Source organism: Bos taurus, chromosome 14 (genome assembly GCF_002263795.3).
Source record: "Bos taurus isolate L1 Dominette 01449 registration number 42190680 breed Hereford chromosome 14, ARS-UCD2.0, whole genome shotgun sequence".
In the NCBI taxonomy this organism is placed as follows: domain Eukaryota; kingdom Metazoa; phylum Chordata; class Mammalia; order Artiodactyla; family Bovidae; genus Bos; species Bos taurus.
Window position 1 is genome coordinate 13,260,869 of NC_037341.1, and position 17,411 is coordinate 13,278,279.

General features: G+C 38.2%; 1 pseudogene; it reads left to right on the top strand.

The window, feature by feature from the left end:
* Window positions 1-15,281: 15,281 nt before the first annotated feature.
* On the top strand, window positions 15,282-15,976 carry LOC100297684 (phosphatidylinositol N-acetylglucosaminyltransferase subunit P-like; annotated as a pseudogene).
* The last annotated feature ends 1,435 nt before the right edge of the window (window positions 15,977-17,411 follow it).

A 17,411-nucleotide genomic window follows, 5' to 3' on the forward strand; every position in this document is an offset into this window, starting at 1 on the left:
GTTTTCTCCTATATGCTGTATAAACTGAATACTTCTTTACCCTACAAAAATTTGTATATTGAAGTCCTGATCCCTAATATATTTGGAGTTTGGGGCTTTGGAAATTAACTAGGTTTAGATCAGGTCATGAGAGTTTGGACTCCCGTAATGGGATTAGTGTCCTTATATGAAGAGGAAAATAGACCATGTCTCCCTTTCTCTCTCTAACATGTGAGCAAACAGCAAGAAGGCAGCTGTCTGCAAGCCAGGAAGAAGACTCTCTCCAGGAACTGAATATGCTGGCAGCTAGTCATGGACATTCCAGCATCCATAATAAATAATTGTCTTTTAAATCTACAGTATTTTGTTCTAGCAGTCTGAGCTAATCTTCTAGAACTTCTACAATTTTTAATTTTACATTTGAATTTTGAATTTTACATTTAGGTCTACATTTGAGCTGATTTTTTTGAAATATATAAAGTCTGTCAAAATTATATTTCTTTATATATTTAATGTAGATGTTAAGTTGTTTCAGAACCATTTATTGAAAACAGTACCTTACTCCATTGTATTGCCTTTATCCCTTGTCAAAGATCAGTTGACTGTATTTATGTGGGTCTGTTCTGGAGTTCTCATTCTGATACATTGATCTATTTCATCAATACCACACTGTTTTCATTACTATAGCTTTATAATAAGTCCTGAAGTCAGAGAGTATCAGTCTTCTGGGCTCTTCTTCAGTATCTAGTTAGGTTATTCTGGGTTTTTGCCTCTTCATGTAAACTTTGGAATCAGTTAGTTGATATCCACAAAATAGTTTTCTGGTATCTTAATTAGGAGTTCTTTAAATATATAGCTCAGTTTAGGAAGAAATTACATCTTGACATTTTGAGTCTTCCTCTCCATGAACGTGGAATATCCTTTCATTTATTTTATTATTTTTTCTCTAGTATCTCTCATCAGGGTTTTGTAGTTTTCCTCATATGGATTTTGTACATATATTCTTAAATTTGTACCTAAATATTTCAATTTTGGGGGGTTGCTAATGTGAATTATAATGTGTTTTTAGTTTCAAATTCCCCTTTTCACAACGGCATGTAGGAAAGTGATAGGCTTTTGTATACCAGCCTTGTATCCCGCAACTTTCACATTATGTAATCACTTATTAGCTACAAGAGTGGGTTTTTTGTCAATTCTTTTAGATTTTCCACACAGACAATCATGACAGAGTTTGCAAGAAATGGAACAACATAATGGTTGAAAACATTTGTTCATGCTAAAAGTAAATTAATGCATTACAGAAAACTTGTAACCTTTTTCTTTTGAGTACTTGCTGTGTTCTGTGAACTACCACTTTATTAGTATCTTCCAACTGAATCCTGTTGACAACTTTCTGATATATGGCTGTTATTGTCCTTGTTGTATATGTAATAACTTGATGAGAAATAATTAATATGCCTCAAGACACAGAGTTAATAAGTGTAGTACCAAGAATCTTGCTGGGATAGTCTGATTTCAGGGCTATACTTCTAACAGCTGTAAAATACTGACTTTCATCCTACCTGTACATCTTTTTACCACCCCACTCCACCCCATAAAATAATTAACAAAATGCTATGTTATGTGCATGTGGTTAGTCGTGTCCAACTCTTTTCAACCCATGGACTGTAGTCCACCAGCCTCCTCTGTCTATGAGAGTTTCCAGATAAGAATACTGGAGTGGGTTGCCATTTCCTTCTCCAGCAATATGTTATGCTTCCTCTAAATCTTTGTTTTCCTGTAAACCAATAAAAGAGATAATGAAGGAAAAAAGTACCTAAAGTGCCATTAATAGCATTAATGGGCATGATGAAATCCTTTCATGTATTTAAAAATATATATTGAGCATCAGGCCTTGTGCTAGGCACTGTTGCAGGGATGAAGCAATAGACAAAAATCTCTTCCCTATTGTGCTTGCATGCTAAGTCGCTTTAGTCTTGTCCAATTCTTTGCAACCCTATAGACTGCAGCCCACCAGGCTCCTCTGTCCATGGAATTTTCCAGGTAAGAATACTGGAGTGGGTTCCCTATTTCCACGGGATCTTCCCAACCCAGGGATCGAACCCACATCTCTGAATGTCTCCTGAATTGACAGAGAGGGAAACATTTGTTTTACTTTTGATTTTTAACTTAGAAACATTAAAAAGTTGTAGCCTGGGTGGTTATCAAATTCATTTTGAAAATATACGGTGCATGATGTAATCCATAAAGGTAAATACTGTCACTGCCAACTTCTCATTCATACATTCAACAGCTATTTCTAGGGTTTGCTATGTGCTAAGGCACATCAGTTCAGTTCAGTCGCTCAGTCGTGTCCAACTCTTTGCGACCCAATGAATCGCAGCACACCAGGCCTCCCTGTCCATCACCAACTCCCAGAGTCTACCCAAACCCATGTCCATCGAGTCCATGATGCCATCCAGCCATCTCATCCTCTGTCATCCCCTTCTCCTCCTGCCCCCAATCCCTCCCAGCATTAGGGTCTTTTCCAATGAGTCAACTCTTTGCATGAGGTGGCCAAAGTACTGGAGTTTCAGCTTTAGCATCAGTCCTTCCAATGATCACCCAGGACTGATATCCTTTAGAATGGACTGGTTAGATCTCCTTGCAGTCCAAGGGACTCTCAAGAGTCTTCTCCAACACCACAGTTCAAAAGCATCAGTTCTTTGGCACTCAGCTTTCTTCACTATCCAACTCTTACATCCATACATGACCACTGGAAAAACCATAGCCTTGACGAGACGGACCTTTGTTGGCAAGGTAATGTCTCTGCTTTTCAATATGCTATCTAGGTTGGTCATAACTTTCCTTCCAAGGAGTAAGTGTCTTTTAATTTCATGGCTGCAATCACCATCTGCGGTGATTGTGAAGCCCAAGAAAATAAAGTCTGTCACTGTTTCCATTGTTTCCCCATCTATTTGCCATGAAGTGATGGGACCAGATGCCATGATCTTAGTTTTCTGAATGTTAAGCTTTAAGCCAACTTTTTCACTCTCCTCCTTCACTTTCATCAAGAGGCTTTTTAGTTCCTCTTCACTTTCTGCCATAAGGGTGGTGTCTTCTGCATATCTGAGGTTATTGATATTTCTCCCGGCAATCTTGATTCCAGCTTGTGTTTCTTCCAGCCCAGTGTTTCTCATGATGTACTCTGCATATAAGTTAAATAAGCAGGGTGACAATATACAGCCTTGACATACTCCTTTTCCTATTTGGAACCAGTCTGTTGTTCCATGTCCAGTTGTGGCCCTAATTAAAAATAATAATAATAATACAAACTGTGTACCTTCAGGCAGCTTACAGTGAATATAAGGGACAAGTTAAATCAGCAGCAATTTAAATAGTGCTAAGTCTTCTGAGAACAGATATGATGGTGAGATTGCTTGGAAAATATGTTGTTGAGAGAACTACAGAGGATGTGTTTAACCATGATGAGTTGATGTCAACCTTTAAAAATCTATAGAAAAAGAAAAAATATCTATAAAAAAAAGGACAAACAATTGACCACTTCAAATATCTCATACTCTCATTATGTTTGCAGAGAGGCCCCCATTCTAATCTCTCAGTAACTATTCCTCCAATACCTAGTCTTACTGTTTGATCTCTCTAGGCTTAGTCGGAGCCATCAAAGGATTACTTCTGGACAACAAGTATATCTCAGACAACCAGCAGAGCTGGAAAGATGACTTCAGCTTTAAGTTTCTTTGCACTCACCAAACATCCTGTTTCCTGGGGTAGATCTTAAAAAGGTCTCCATTGCTTAACAGTTATTTTTCTGTAACATTTTGTTATGTGAGTTTCCCAATAGTAAATGCAGAGGCACAGTGATTTTAGAAACGATATGAATTCTTCAGGAACGTCACTATTAACGACAATAACCAATCAAAATCAGCAAAGACAAAATACCAGTCATTCCAGATTACATCTTAAAAGTAAAGGTCAGGAAAGAAAGATGTCTCTGGATAGAGTAGTGTTTCCTATATTAAAGGAAATATGTCCTCTGAGTTGAGTATATTATATTAAAAAGTTACCATTGTTAATGGCATTAAGACTGACAAATCCCAGATCATTTCAATGCATCTGTATGCTGGGGGAAGAAGGGCAAGAGGAGAATGTGGGTTATTTTTGTTTGTTTATTTTAATATCTGTGTATTAAAGTCAAGAAGAGTAGGTGATATGAGTTTAAAAGATACATTAAAGTAATGAACCAACTATTGCATCCCAATGGATTCATGGTAAGGACATTATTCTACAGCAAAAAACAAAAAGAGTATTAAGTAGTCTGTTGTAACATTATATATAATACCACAAACTGAAGGTTCTAAGCAGCTTACAAATTATGGTAGACTATATAGTTTAAGGAAAATGGTCATGAAGACTATGAAATTGTGAGGAAATGTTTGCAACACAATGTTAAAATAGCAAATCATATATTGAAAATAAGTAAAATGGGATTAAATTCAAACAGTGATATACAAATTAACAAATATAGTAGCATTAAGATGGTGAGACAATGTCTTCTTGCTAAAAACATCTCCTTAATGCTATTGTTTTATATTTTAGAGAGACATAAAGAGGGAGAAGGCAATGGCACCCCACTCTGGTACTCTTGCCTAGAAAGTCCCATGGACGGAGGAGCCTGGTGGGCTGCAGTCCATGGGGTCGCTAAGAGTTGGGCACGACTGGGCAACTTCCCTTACTTTTCACTTTCATGCATTGGAGAAGGAAATGGCAACCCACTCCAGTATTCTTGCCTGGAGAATCCCAGGGACAGAGGAGTCTGGTGGGCTGCTGTCTATGGTGGGGTCGCACAGAGTCGGACACGACTGAAGCGACTTAGCAGCAGCAAAGAGGGAGAAATAGAGACAATACTGACTGAAACAAAGTCTTGGAGGGAGAATTTAAATTTCATTCTCCCCTAAAATGCACCACATGGAGCAAAATAAACTTTTCAGAGCTAAGGGAAAAAATGGCTGACCAATGTAAAAGTCATGTAATTGCTGGTGATGTTCAATTCTGGCATGATTAGTTCTGTATTGAGATGGGAAAACACTCTTCTGTCTGTCTCAGAAATTCAAACACTTAGTGCAGACAACTATTTCTCTAACCATATGGTTCTGCATGAGTCATCTTAGCCCAAGCCTTCAGTAACCTTGAGGTAAAGTGATCTCACTGCAGCAAATGTCAAGGCCAGAGCGACTGAACAATTTACTTGTTTATGTCATGCTACATCATCTCTGGATGGCGTTAGTTTCCTTCTCGCCACTTAGGGTCTTGAGATTAAGGTTCTACTTGGAAAAATAATGAGAAATGGGAATGGAGTACTCCAGATGGCACCATTGTTGTTTTATTTTTCTTGATAGTGAAGCAAATAAAACAAAATGCTTGTTTCTGATGTGATTTTCTTAGTGGATCCAGATATCAAGTGCCAATATTTCAGGTTACTGAGGTCCTCCTGTCCTTTATTGCCTTAAATAAAATCAGCTCAAGACTTAACACCCCACAGATACAGAAAGTCAAAGTTCTCTCCATCCTTCCCCAACTATTTCTTGGACCATCAAGGGGTGATTAGGTCTTCAGAAATTACACCTCTAATCACCTTAGTCCCATTTTCTGATTTTTTTTTTCTTCTACTCTGTGTCTTACGTCTTTTAATGATGTCTCTTTTTGGTCCTGTAGAATTTAAATGCTCCTCCCTTTCAATAGGTTTAACTGGCATTTTAGTGCAGTAGACAGAGAAGCAGGAAACACCTCACAGTTCACCACAATAGACAACTTAATGTAGGCAATTTCAGTCAGTTCAGTCACTCAGTCATGTCTGACTCTGTGAGCCCATGGACTGTAGCATGCCAGGCTTCCCTCCATCACCAACTCCCAAAGCTTGCTCAAACTCATGCCCATCGAGTCTGTGATGCCATCCAACCATCTCATCCTGTCCTGCCCCTCTCCTGCCTTCAACCTTCCCCAGCATCAGTCTTTTCCAATGAGTCAGTTCTTTGCATCAGGTGGCCAAAGTATTGGAGTTTCAGCTTCAGCATCAGTCCTTCCAATGAATATTCAGGACTGATTTCCTTTAGGATGGACTGGTTGGATCGCCTTGCAGTCCAAAGGACTCTCAAGAGTCTTCTCCTACACCACAGTTCAAAAGCATTAATTCTTCTGTGCTCAGCTTTCTTTGTACTCCAACTCTCACATCCATACATGACTACTGGAAAAACCATAGCTTTCACAAGATGGACCTTTGTTGGCAAAGTAATGTCTCTGCTTTATAATATACTGTCTAGATTGGTCATAACTTTTCTTCCAAGGAGCAAGCGTCTTTTAATTTCATGGCTGCAGTCACCATCTATAGTGATTTTGGAACCCAAGAAAATAAAGTCTGTCACTGTTTCCATTGTTTCCCCATCTATTTGCCATGAAGTGATGGGACCAGATGCCATGAGCTTAGTTTTCTGAATGTTGAGTTTTAAGCCAACTTTTTCACTCTCTTCTTTCACTTTCATCAAGAGGATCTTTAGGTCTTCTTCAATTTCTGCCATAAGTGCATATCTGAGGTTATTGATATTTCTCCCAGCAATCTTGATTCCAGCTTGTGCTTCATCTAGCCCAGCATTTCACAAGATGTACTCTGCATATAAGTTAAATAAGCAGGGTGATAATATACAACCTTGATGTACTCCTTTCCTTATTTGGAACCAATATTTGTTCCATGTCTAGTTCTAACTGTTGCTTCTGGACCTGCATATAGATTTCTCAGGAGGCAGGTCAGGTGGTCTGGTATTTCCATCTCTTGAAGAATCTACAGTTTGTTATGATCCACACAGTCAAAGGCTTTGGCATTGTCAATAAAGCAGAAGGAGATGTTTTTTTGGAACTCTCTTGATTTTTCTTTGATTCAACAGATTTGACCTATTTGATCTCTGGTTTATCTGCCTTTTCTAAATCTAGCTTGAACATCTGGAAGTTCTCTGTTCATGTACTGTTTAAGCCTGGCTTGGAAAATTTTGAGCATTACTTTGCTAGCATGTGAGACGAGTGCAATTGTGCAGTAGTTTGAACATTCTTTGCCATTGCCTTTCTTCATGATTGTAAAGAAAACTGACCACAAGAGACAGCTTGATGTAGGCTATTAGCTACCTCGGTCTCTCTGTCTCTGGGTCAGTCCAGCTCTGGGTCAATCCCTTGTTACTGGCTACTACGTCTCCTCAGTGCATGGCTTTCCACTGTTTGCTTTTCTATCTTAGTTTCCACATTCCTCATCTTTCTAGGTCCCTTTAACCTATCTACTTGGACTCTCTTGAAGTTAAAAATTCTTATGTCAATTTTACACAACAATTTTAATTTCTCTGTATTACTCTTCCACCCACTAAATCATTCCATAAGCTCTCTTACATAAGTAGATGGGCAGAGAATGTCCCAAATCACCAACTCCTGGAACCTGTTTCCTTAAGAGTCTTCCTGTAATCTCTCTCTCTCTCCTTTCCCCCACATTTTAATATGAGCAGCAAGATGAAACAAAGTTAAACTTTCAACATTTTGCTTGGAAACTTGATCAGCTAAATTTCCAAGTTAATTATTTACAGGTTTTGTTTTCCATGTAACTTTAAGGCACAACTCTGCTATTAAACGTGTTCTTATTTTATAGTTCTGAAGGTTAAAAATATGAAATGGTCTTATTCAGCTAAAACCAAGATGTTGATGGTGATGCACAGTTTTTGAAGCTTTAGGAGACAACTGAGCTCTTTGCCTTTTCCAGTTTCTAGAGGCTGCCCATATTCCTTGGCTTATGATCCCCTTCCATCTTCAAAGCCAGCAATGGCTGTTTGAGTCTTTCTCCAGCCCTCTGACACTGCCTCTCCTGCTACCTCTTTCACTTATAAAAACCCTTGTGATTATATTGGACCCACCCAGATAATATAAGACTATCTTCCCATTCAAATCAAACATTTAACAACTTTAATTCCATCTGCAACCTTAAAACTTCCTTGCCATGTGACACAAGATCTCCACAGGTTCTAAACATGGATATTAAGGGAGACCAATATCCTGCTGACCACACTAGTCTCTGCATAATTTCTGGAAAAATAGTAATTATCTAATAATTGATGGTTATTGTCACTATTATTTGACAAATAATTATTGAATACCTACATAGAGCAAGCAATGAGTTATAAGCACAGCAGAGACTTATATTTGGTTCTTGTCCTCCTGACATTTACAATCTAACAAAACATGTAGCTTATTGAATAAACAATTTAAATACAGGGTGGTTAGGATTGAGGGGTGGGGAGAACCATGGAAACACATAGGGAAAGTATCTCATCTATGCAGAGCTGCTAAGAGTAGAGTTTCAAAAGGTGGAAACAAAAAGAATATACCTGAAGGTCAAGTTAGGTAAAAGAGGGCATGATATGTGGAGAGACAATAATCAAGACCAACTCAGGTAGAGAAAATTAAAGAAAAGGGAGGCTAAATTATAGCAAGAGGGTGTAGGAATGGTAGGGGAGAGGTAAACATAAGCCATATCAGGAAGGGCCTTTAAATGTCATTAAATACTGTAGACTTCCATTTATAGGCAATAGGGAGACCTGTATGGAGTTTTAATCCTTGATGTGAATAGGTTTCCATTTCAAAATCATCAATTATCTACAAACTAGGGGACCTACTGAAAATCCTACTAAATAAGAAATAATAACAATATAACTACAAAATCATATATTCATGGATATTTAGAAACCCACATTTAATTAACTCATAAATACTGATACTACTGATCTACTGAACTGAACTACTAGATACTACTAGATCTACTGAACTACTACTACTAATAAAGATATTATACAACAAAACCTGTTGGATGCAGCTAAAGCAGCATTCAGAGGAAACTTCAGCCCAAAATGCTTGTATTAGAAAAAAGAAACAGTAGAAAATTAACTAGGTAGATATCTAATTCAAGAGTCTAGAAAGAAAATGGGAAAAGTCAACAAAGAAAATAATAAAGATGTGTCAATGAAGTGATGCTTCAAGGAAAGATACATTTCCTGGGAATATGGCTATCATCTTCTATGGCTATCTGCACTGCAGAGAGGTGCTTCACCCAAGGTCATGTACCTTCTTGGGCAGCCCACATCCCATGACTACAGAATACATAGACCCAGCCATCTGGTCCAGTGCACTACGACTCTGAAGCGCCACTTGAGCTCCTATGGGGATGGTGGAGTCTCTGATGAAGCTGGAATTGCTTCTGAGTGTCTCCCTTTGCCCAATCCTTCTTTTCTCAATCCTTGCACAGAAGTAGATTCCTAGGTTATGCCCTGGGAGATTTTGGCACAGTCAATTAAGAAATTTGTAAATAATAACAGGTCTCAACGAAGTCAAAGGTGATTCAATTAAAAACAAAAAAACTAATAAAATGAAGAAACGCCTAGCAAAAATTGGTCAGAAGTGAATAGGGGAATGCATGTCCCCTCAAATTTATGTTAAAATTCTAATTTTCAAGGTGATGGCATTAAAAAGGCCTTTGAAGTGATCAGGTCATAAGGGCAAAACCCTTATATTTAAGATTAGTGCTGTTATGAAAGAGAACCCAGAGCGTTCCCTTGTCCCTTCTATGACATAAAGATACAATGAGAAGCCTGTGACCCAGAAGAGGCCCTCACCTGAGCTTGCTGGCACCTTGATCTCAAATTTCCAGCATCAAAAACTGTGAGAAATACATTTCATTTTTTATAAGCTACTCAGTCTATAGTATTTTGTTATAGCAACCCTGATGGACTAAGACAAGAGGACACAAATGCAGTTATTAAAGATATTTCAAAGATAATGGGAATATTAAGAACAGCTATATATTAATAAACATTACAGTCTAGATAAAATAGACATATCCTTAAAATATGCATAGATAAAACTCCTGTAATATATCCCTATGAATGCATAGATAAAAAAGACATATCTCTACAGAGTTTATAAAACCTCATGCAACAAGCAGAAAAGTTAATTATTTCTATAAACATTAAAGAAATCTAACCAGTAGTTTAAAACCTCATTACAAAGAAAACATCAGGTCAGTTGCTTATGTGGATAAATTTTACCAAATATTCAAGGAACAAATACTTCTAATCTTAGACAGTTTCTTCAGAATAATAATTTAAAAAAGGCCTAGAATAATGTTGATAATGACACAACAAAACTAAAAGAATAAAGAAAAATTACAAGCTATGTCTCTCATGAACATAAGTGCAAAAACTAAACAAAATACGTCAACCTAATTCAATAGTATATAAATATAAGAATATATCACGATGAACTAATTTTTTCCTCTAGAAATCAAAGTTAGTTTAACATTAGAAGGTTAATTAAATACTATATCATATGAATAGATTAAAGGGAAAAATAGTATGATTATCTTAATGGATGGAGAATACTTACTGCGGTTTTAATATCCATTCATGACAAACTTAAAAACACAAAAGAGAAGTTTCATATCTCAGTAAAGGGTATTTACCAAAAATGTAAGGCACACTCCAGGTCAGGAAGTGTTTCAATTGTATACATAACATAGTTGGTGTCTTACATTAGGCTGATGACTTGTGTTTGGGGTGGTGATAGAAAATGGAAAAAAAAAATGGACATAAGGGAATTTATCACCTCCTTATCAGAAAAGACTCATCTTACATGTTTTCTGAGAAGCACCTCACCTAGGGCTCTGCACATAATAAATTTCCAAAACATGACTATTGACTGATAGATAAAAGAGAGTCATAAGATACCATGATCATTTCAGAATGGTGCCGTTTGGGGATTGCTATACCTTCCAGAAGATTCTTGCTTGGATCTGTATTGTGGTCACAATCCAGCCAAAGTTCTCACTGTATTAGTCATTACATCTTTTACATTCAGCTGCAGAAAGAACTCATTTGCCAAAAAACTCAAACTAGCTTTCTCTAAATTTCTTCTGGATAATTACATTGTTTGAATAGTACCCATAATAACAGATTGCTCTAAATGATATATTTTTCCAGTGATTAAAAAATATTAGAAAAAACACTTGACCTTAATGGGTCTTATGAGATGGAGTAATCAAAGTACTAGATAAAGTCTGAAGGGGATGGGCTTTTAGTCCTGCCCTGGTTATTAATAACCAGTAACGTGACCTTTGATGGGATTCAAAATTTAGGTCCCTATATTCTATTCTGAAATGTACTACATGATTTATTTATTCATTCAACAAATTAAGAACTTATTACATTATATCAGGCATTATGTTCTTCCCTATGCTATTCAGATGATGGGAAAATCCATATTAATAGGATTTATGAAAAGTGACTGTGAAAGCAACTTGCTACACAGAAAGCTGGTGGATTCGGGCCGTGAAAGAATCCAGTAACTACTGATTGATCAAATAAGTCTCAGTCACCTCTTACGTATTCAGTATTTGCACAATGCTAAGTTCTAGGGGGATGCTGGCAAAAATAGAGTTAAGTACTAAATTCAATTCAAGATCATGGTCTTTCTTTTCAATACAGAAGAATGGATCCTGGTCTGCCTTAACTGGAACAAATGTACAACCTTGAACAAATCACCCAATCATCTTCTTATGAGTTCCTGAAACAGATCTTATAACAAAAACCTGGAGCAGTGAGTTTATTTGGAATTTGATCCCAAATAACAGAGGGAATGGAGAAAGTGAGATAGGAGAAGAAAGACAAAGCAATAAAGAGTGTCCCAAAGAGCCATTACCACTGTGGGCCCCTGGTGCTCAATCTTTCTGGAGACCATCTCAGTAGTCCTGTAAAATGCAGCTCAGAAATGATCTGCCAAGAGATGGGGCAGTTGGGATATTTATCTACAGGTTCTTTTCTCTCACTGTGTAAGAGCTGCCCCTGGCACTTTAAGGCTGCCTTGTCTGTGAATGGAAAAGTACCTGAAGTGAGAGGTTGTGAGCTTCAGGTGAACTCAGTGCTAATGTGGAGGCGGAAATCAACAGTCTCTTTTATAGGAACCAATGTCAATTCTGATATTCTGGTTTATAAATAAAAATTTCTGATTCATTTCAAGACAGCCGTGGCATTAACATGGCCTATGTCCATTTGTTTTGAAGAAGGAATGTTTGCTCTAAATGCTTTGGGAAAAGGGTGATGGCTATGAACAATATGCAACCATATGGTTCTCAGAACTCATGAATCCTGTGACCTGGGAAGCAGGAGGTGTAAGCCTGTCTTGTCTTCATAATCTCCTTTGAGCACTGTCCAAGAGAAGATTTTGATAGGGACTTGATGAAAGAGGCCAAGTGGAAAAGTGTGAGTTCATTGCAAATGTTTATTCAACTCAGGTACTCAAAAGCATTTATTGGAGAAACATTTGCAGATTCATGTCAAATGAATCATCCTTCACCCATATCAGAGTCATAGCCTGGGGGAATGAATATAGTTAGCTAACCTGTAGTTTACATGGTATGAGACCTGTTTGAAAAGCTTTAACAATCCAGAGTCAAGTTCATGGGCTACAGTTCCCATTCTGATGCAGGAGGGGCAAACCTGAGCTGTGGTTGGTGAAGGGCAGTGGTTCTCAAATCTGAGTGTTCACCAGCATCACTTAAAGGGCACTTTACAACACAGATAACTGGGACCCGCTCCCAAAATTTCTGATTTAGTGGGTATAGAGTGGGGCTCCCAAATCAGCATCTCTAATTAAAATTCCCAGGTGATACTGATGGGTTGGTCCAGGGATCAGTTTGAGAACAAACGCTTCAGAAGAAGTGAGTCATGAATGAATGGGGCAAGGCAGGGGTGGAGGTCCAAGGACTCTGCTGAGAACTGGATTATAAATCTGCAGCCCAAACTCATGACTTCTTCTTGGTCTCCAAAGATGTCACTGCATGTTCATAATCTCAAAGGACATTTCTATTTACTTTCTATTCTGCATTTTGCCCATCCCTAACCCATGACACACAACTTTACCACACCGCAGGATTCATATTAGCTTTCTGAAGCAAGTCAGTGCTTGGCAGAAAAGGGCGGATTTCACTGATAACCAGACTTTGCATGGAAGAAATATACAAGGGTTAAAAATGAAGAAAAGAGAGAAAGAAGAAGGGAAGGGAGGAGTAAAAAGGAAAGACAGGCAAGAAGGACATACTATGAATATACTTTATGTTCTAAGTGCTCAGCTTTGAAAATTCACATACTTCAGAATGTTAAAGCCTCACAAATAGTCTGCCAGTCATTTATTATTATTCCCAAGAGGAAAACAAGGTTTAAACAGATTATAAGATTTTCTCAAGTAGATAAGACTTGTAAGAGGCACAAAGAATGAAACCTAGAGGCATTCAATTCCAAGTCTGGTGAGATGTCTACTGTTCTCCACCGTCAGAAAAATTGGAGGAATCATACATTATTTGGAATTGCAAAGCGAAGTCACATGGGTGCAGCAGTGATTGCCTCAAATGTTCTAAAATCTTGTATTTAAAATCTTGGTGTAATCTAGGGCCCTTCTTCCTGGCTCCTTGAACTTGAGATAAACCCTGGGTACCTTTCACAGTGTTGTTACAAAAATGAGGTAGCAACTGTGTAACTCCCTGCCTTTGTGTATGTTAATCGCACTGCCTGGGAGGCTCTCTACAGTTCTAGGTGTATGTTACTATGTTGCAGATTCACTGGGAATAGTGCTCTTGTTCCAGGCAGAGATCCCTCACTGCAGGGCTTCTCAGAATGCCCAGGAAGATGAACTCGGGGACACAGACCTACCAATGCTGAAGCCTAGGGAGACCTTAGCCTAGTTTGGATGGGGCCATGATATAACCCAATGGCTTGACAATTGATGGCATGCAACCCAGAGAAACACCACCATTCCATTAGAAAGTGCCTATCAAATGACGAAATGGTGATTTTAAGGTGGTTATTTTTCTGTTCCAATTTTACAACTTCTACACAAATACCTCTAGCTTCCTCTGTTTAAGACAGGCTAAATATTTGTTATTAGTTAATTTATCCTGGCAGTATGCAGAGTTCAGAAGAGACACACAAGAGAGAGAACTACAAGGGGGACTGCTTTCACTGAAAGACAGGAGCGATTCCTAGCACTTGTCCTTACAGAGACATAGGATGATCTTGCTAAGGCATCCTGATCCCTTTTGAGGGCATTAAATCAGAGATGTGACAAATGTTTAAAGAAAATACTGTGGAGAACTGGGTGAGTGCACGGCTCTTCGCACCTTGCAGTCCAGGCTGAGTGTCTGAAAACACAGGATCCAGGGAGAGATGAGAGTCACAAGAGGGATCCATCACTAACCTTTTGGATCCCCAAGTCATTTACCTTCAGCTACACCCTATTTTGGCACCCCACCCCAGTACTCTTGCCTGGAAAATCCCATGGGTGGAGGAGCCTGGTAGGCTGCAGTCCATGGGGTCGCAACGAGTTGGATACGACTGAGCGACTTCACTTTCACTTTTCACTTTCATGCATTGGAGAAGAAAATGGCAACCCACTTCAGTGTTCTTGCCTAGAAAATCCCATGGGCAGAGGACCCTGGTAGGCTGCAGTCCATGGGGTCACACAGAGTCAGACACTACTGAAGTGACTTAGCAGCAGCAGCAGCAGCAGCAGCAACAACACCCTATTTTAGATGAGGAACAGGTACTAGTTCAATATCACCCAGACTCTGAAAAGAGACTAGACTGAAACAAGAAATAGCCTCTTTGAACTAGTAAGTAGACACATACTACAAAAGTGTACCTCTCCAGATTAGGCAGTTTTTCTAAGTACAAACCACAAGCACATTTTAAACCAAACTCATAAATGATATTCAAATATGTGGTTCCTTACCTGGTCCAAACGGGAATTGAGAAGAACATGAAAGGAGATAGGAAGGGTAGGGATTTACAATACAATTTGTTTGAAGCTTATTTGCATAGAGAAAAAAGATATTTGCCTATGAAGTCCCTGACACATGTAAAGCAGAGTGCCACTCTTATTAAAATTGGGTGATCTGATCTGTAAATTAAAACAATGATACCATTTTTTTAACATAATTCAACATAGATTTTTTTTCTTTTAACAATAAGCCTCAGTGATGGTAAACTTAAATCTCAGTTCACCTTACTTATGTAAATTAGAAGAACTAATACTGCACACTGACAGGAATGTAGTATTTAATGAAGTTTAAAAAAAATCCAAAGCTCCTTCAATGAAAGAATTTAGACACTAAAACATTAAAAATTGAGTTCTAGGAGCAAGGGGACCCAAGATTATCTCACGTCACAGGGAAAATGGTGGAAAATTCACCATCACCATTGCCAGAAAGAGTGATTTTGGGCTTTGTTCTTAAGCTCCCAATCTGGCTTCACACTGTATTTTGTGTGGGCTTTCATTCCTATATCTTGGCTAAACTCCTTAGGCTTAACCTATCAGCCTCAAAAGTATTGAGCTGTTGCAGTGCTTGGGTACCTCCTCATTACTGTAGTCATCAGTTCCGTTCAGTTCAGTTCAGTCACTCAGTCGTATCTGATTCTCTGCAACCCCATGGACTGCAGCACACCAGGCCTCCCTGTCCATCACCAACTCCCAGAGTTTACTCAAACTCCATGTCCATTGAGTCGGTGATGCCATCCAACCATCTCATCCTCTGTCGCCTCCTTCTTCTCCTGCCTTCCATCTTTCCCAGTATCAGGGTCTTTTCAAATGAGTCAGTTCTTCTCATCAGGTGGCCAAAGTACCGGAGTTTCAGCTTCAGCTTCAGTCCTTCCAGTGAATATTCAGGAATCAGTCACATGCTCGTAATTGGAATAAACATGATGAGTATCTCTCTCCACTTAGTTCCATTCAAACAATCACAGGTAACTACGCAAAAAATCAACAGCAGAAGGAATACCAAGAGGCCATTCCAGCACTAAGAGATACTCCTATTAGTGCAGCAAACCAAATGTTCCTTCTTGCAGTCAAAGAACTTTATACCAAAAACTGAATTGTATGTGGAGCAATATCAAGCATTTATTACAAAATTTTATAGTTTTACTATAAAAATAGTTCCTAATGGACAGAATAAATAAAATATTGCATCACCACATGGCAAAAAAAATCAAGTTCCACATAAAAGGGGTTTACAATTTGAAGACCAGACTCTCCTATCCTGGGAAGCCTTCTAGAACAAAATGCTTGTCTTCTTACACGTGAACATGTGTGTCTGTGTGTGAAAAGCATATTTGTGACAAAACTAGGTGGCAGAGCAAAAAGGAGTCATTTTAGAATGACCCAAAGAGGTATTCACTAGGATTCTCAAACAAAAGTATAAGCAACAGAGTAAGAAGGATACAGAACCAAAAAAACAGAACCTGCGGAAACGGGGGAGATGACAGAGGGCATCTCTGTCAGATGACAGCAGTGTTTAATGATGGGCTTGGTAGACGGGCATGCCTGGGTTCCCATCCACCCCACTTGCTGGTCATACTGACTAAGAAAAGCTATTTTATTGCCCAGAAATTTGGCTGTTTTATTGGTAGAACAGGGAAACAATAACCACATTATGGAGTTATTGTGGGATTTAACTGAGACAATATAGGCAGGGTATCTTGCACAATTCTCTGCGTTTAACTGGCTAATAAATACAGACTAGTGCTTATTGGGGATGCGTTGGAAAGGTGGGGCAGGTGGGAAACAGAGAGATGCCTCCAGGACAAATGCAAACAAAATCCATTTCTTGAACTTCGTTTTCAGCGCCATCAGTTCATGTGAGAAAATGTAGGCTGATAACCCTAAGATAAAAGGCCAGAGAGCATACTGCGAAGTTGAAATCAAATTACTCACACAGACACAATTATTTATATAAACGTCTGGCACATGGTAAATGTGTAACAATTCATAGCCCTTATTTTTATTAAGAAACTATCTCTCACCTTATGTTTATAACTGACATTAATTAGCATGCTGGAAAATGGTTTTATTGTGAATATACAAGTTCCAAGAAGGAAAGTTAAAAAATTAAATAAATAAACATGAAAAAAATCCAACAAAAAACATTTAAGCAATGATGCCATTTTTTACATGACTCAACATAATTTTATTTTTCCTTTTAATGATAAGCCCTAGTGATGCCAAGTGGTCAAATAATCAAGTTTATTTGTTATTTGAGTATATGTTACTATTGGGAAAACAGATAAAAATGACCCTTTAGAAAGACATTTAGCAATATGTATTAATAATAAGAGCCTTCAAGTGTTCAAAACCTTCACCTGTAATTCCATTTCTTAAGACCTAACCTATGGAAATAACTAAAAATATAGGGAAATCTATATAAATGTGCCTCTGTGGTATCCTTTCCAAATATAAATAATGGAAAACCTAAACAGTGAACAGAGGAAGAAAAGTTGCTTGCTGCTACTGTTGCTGCTGCTAAGTCGCTT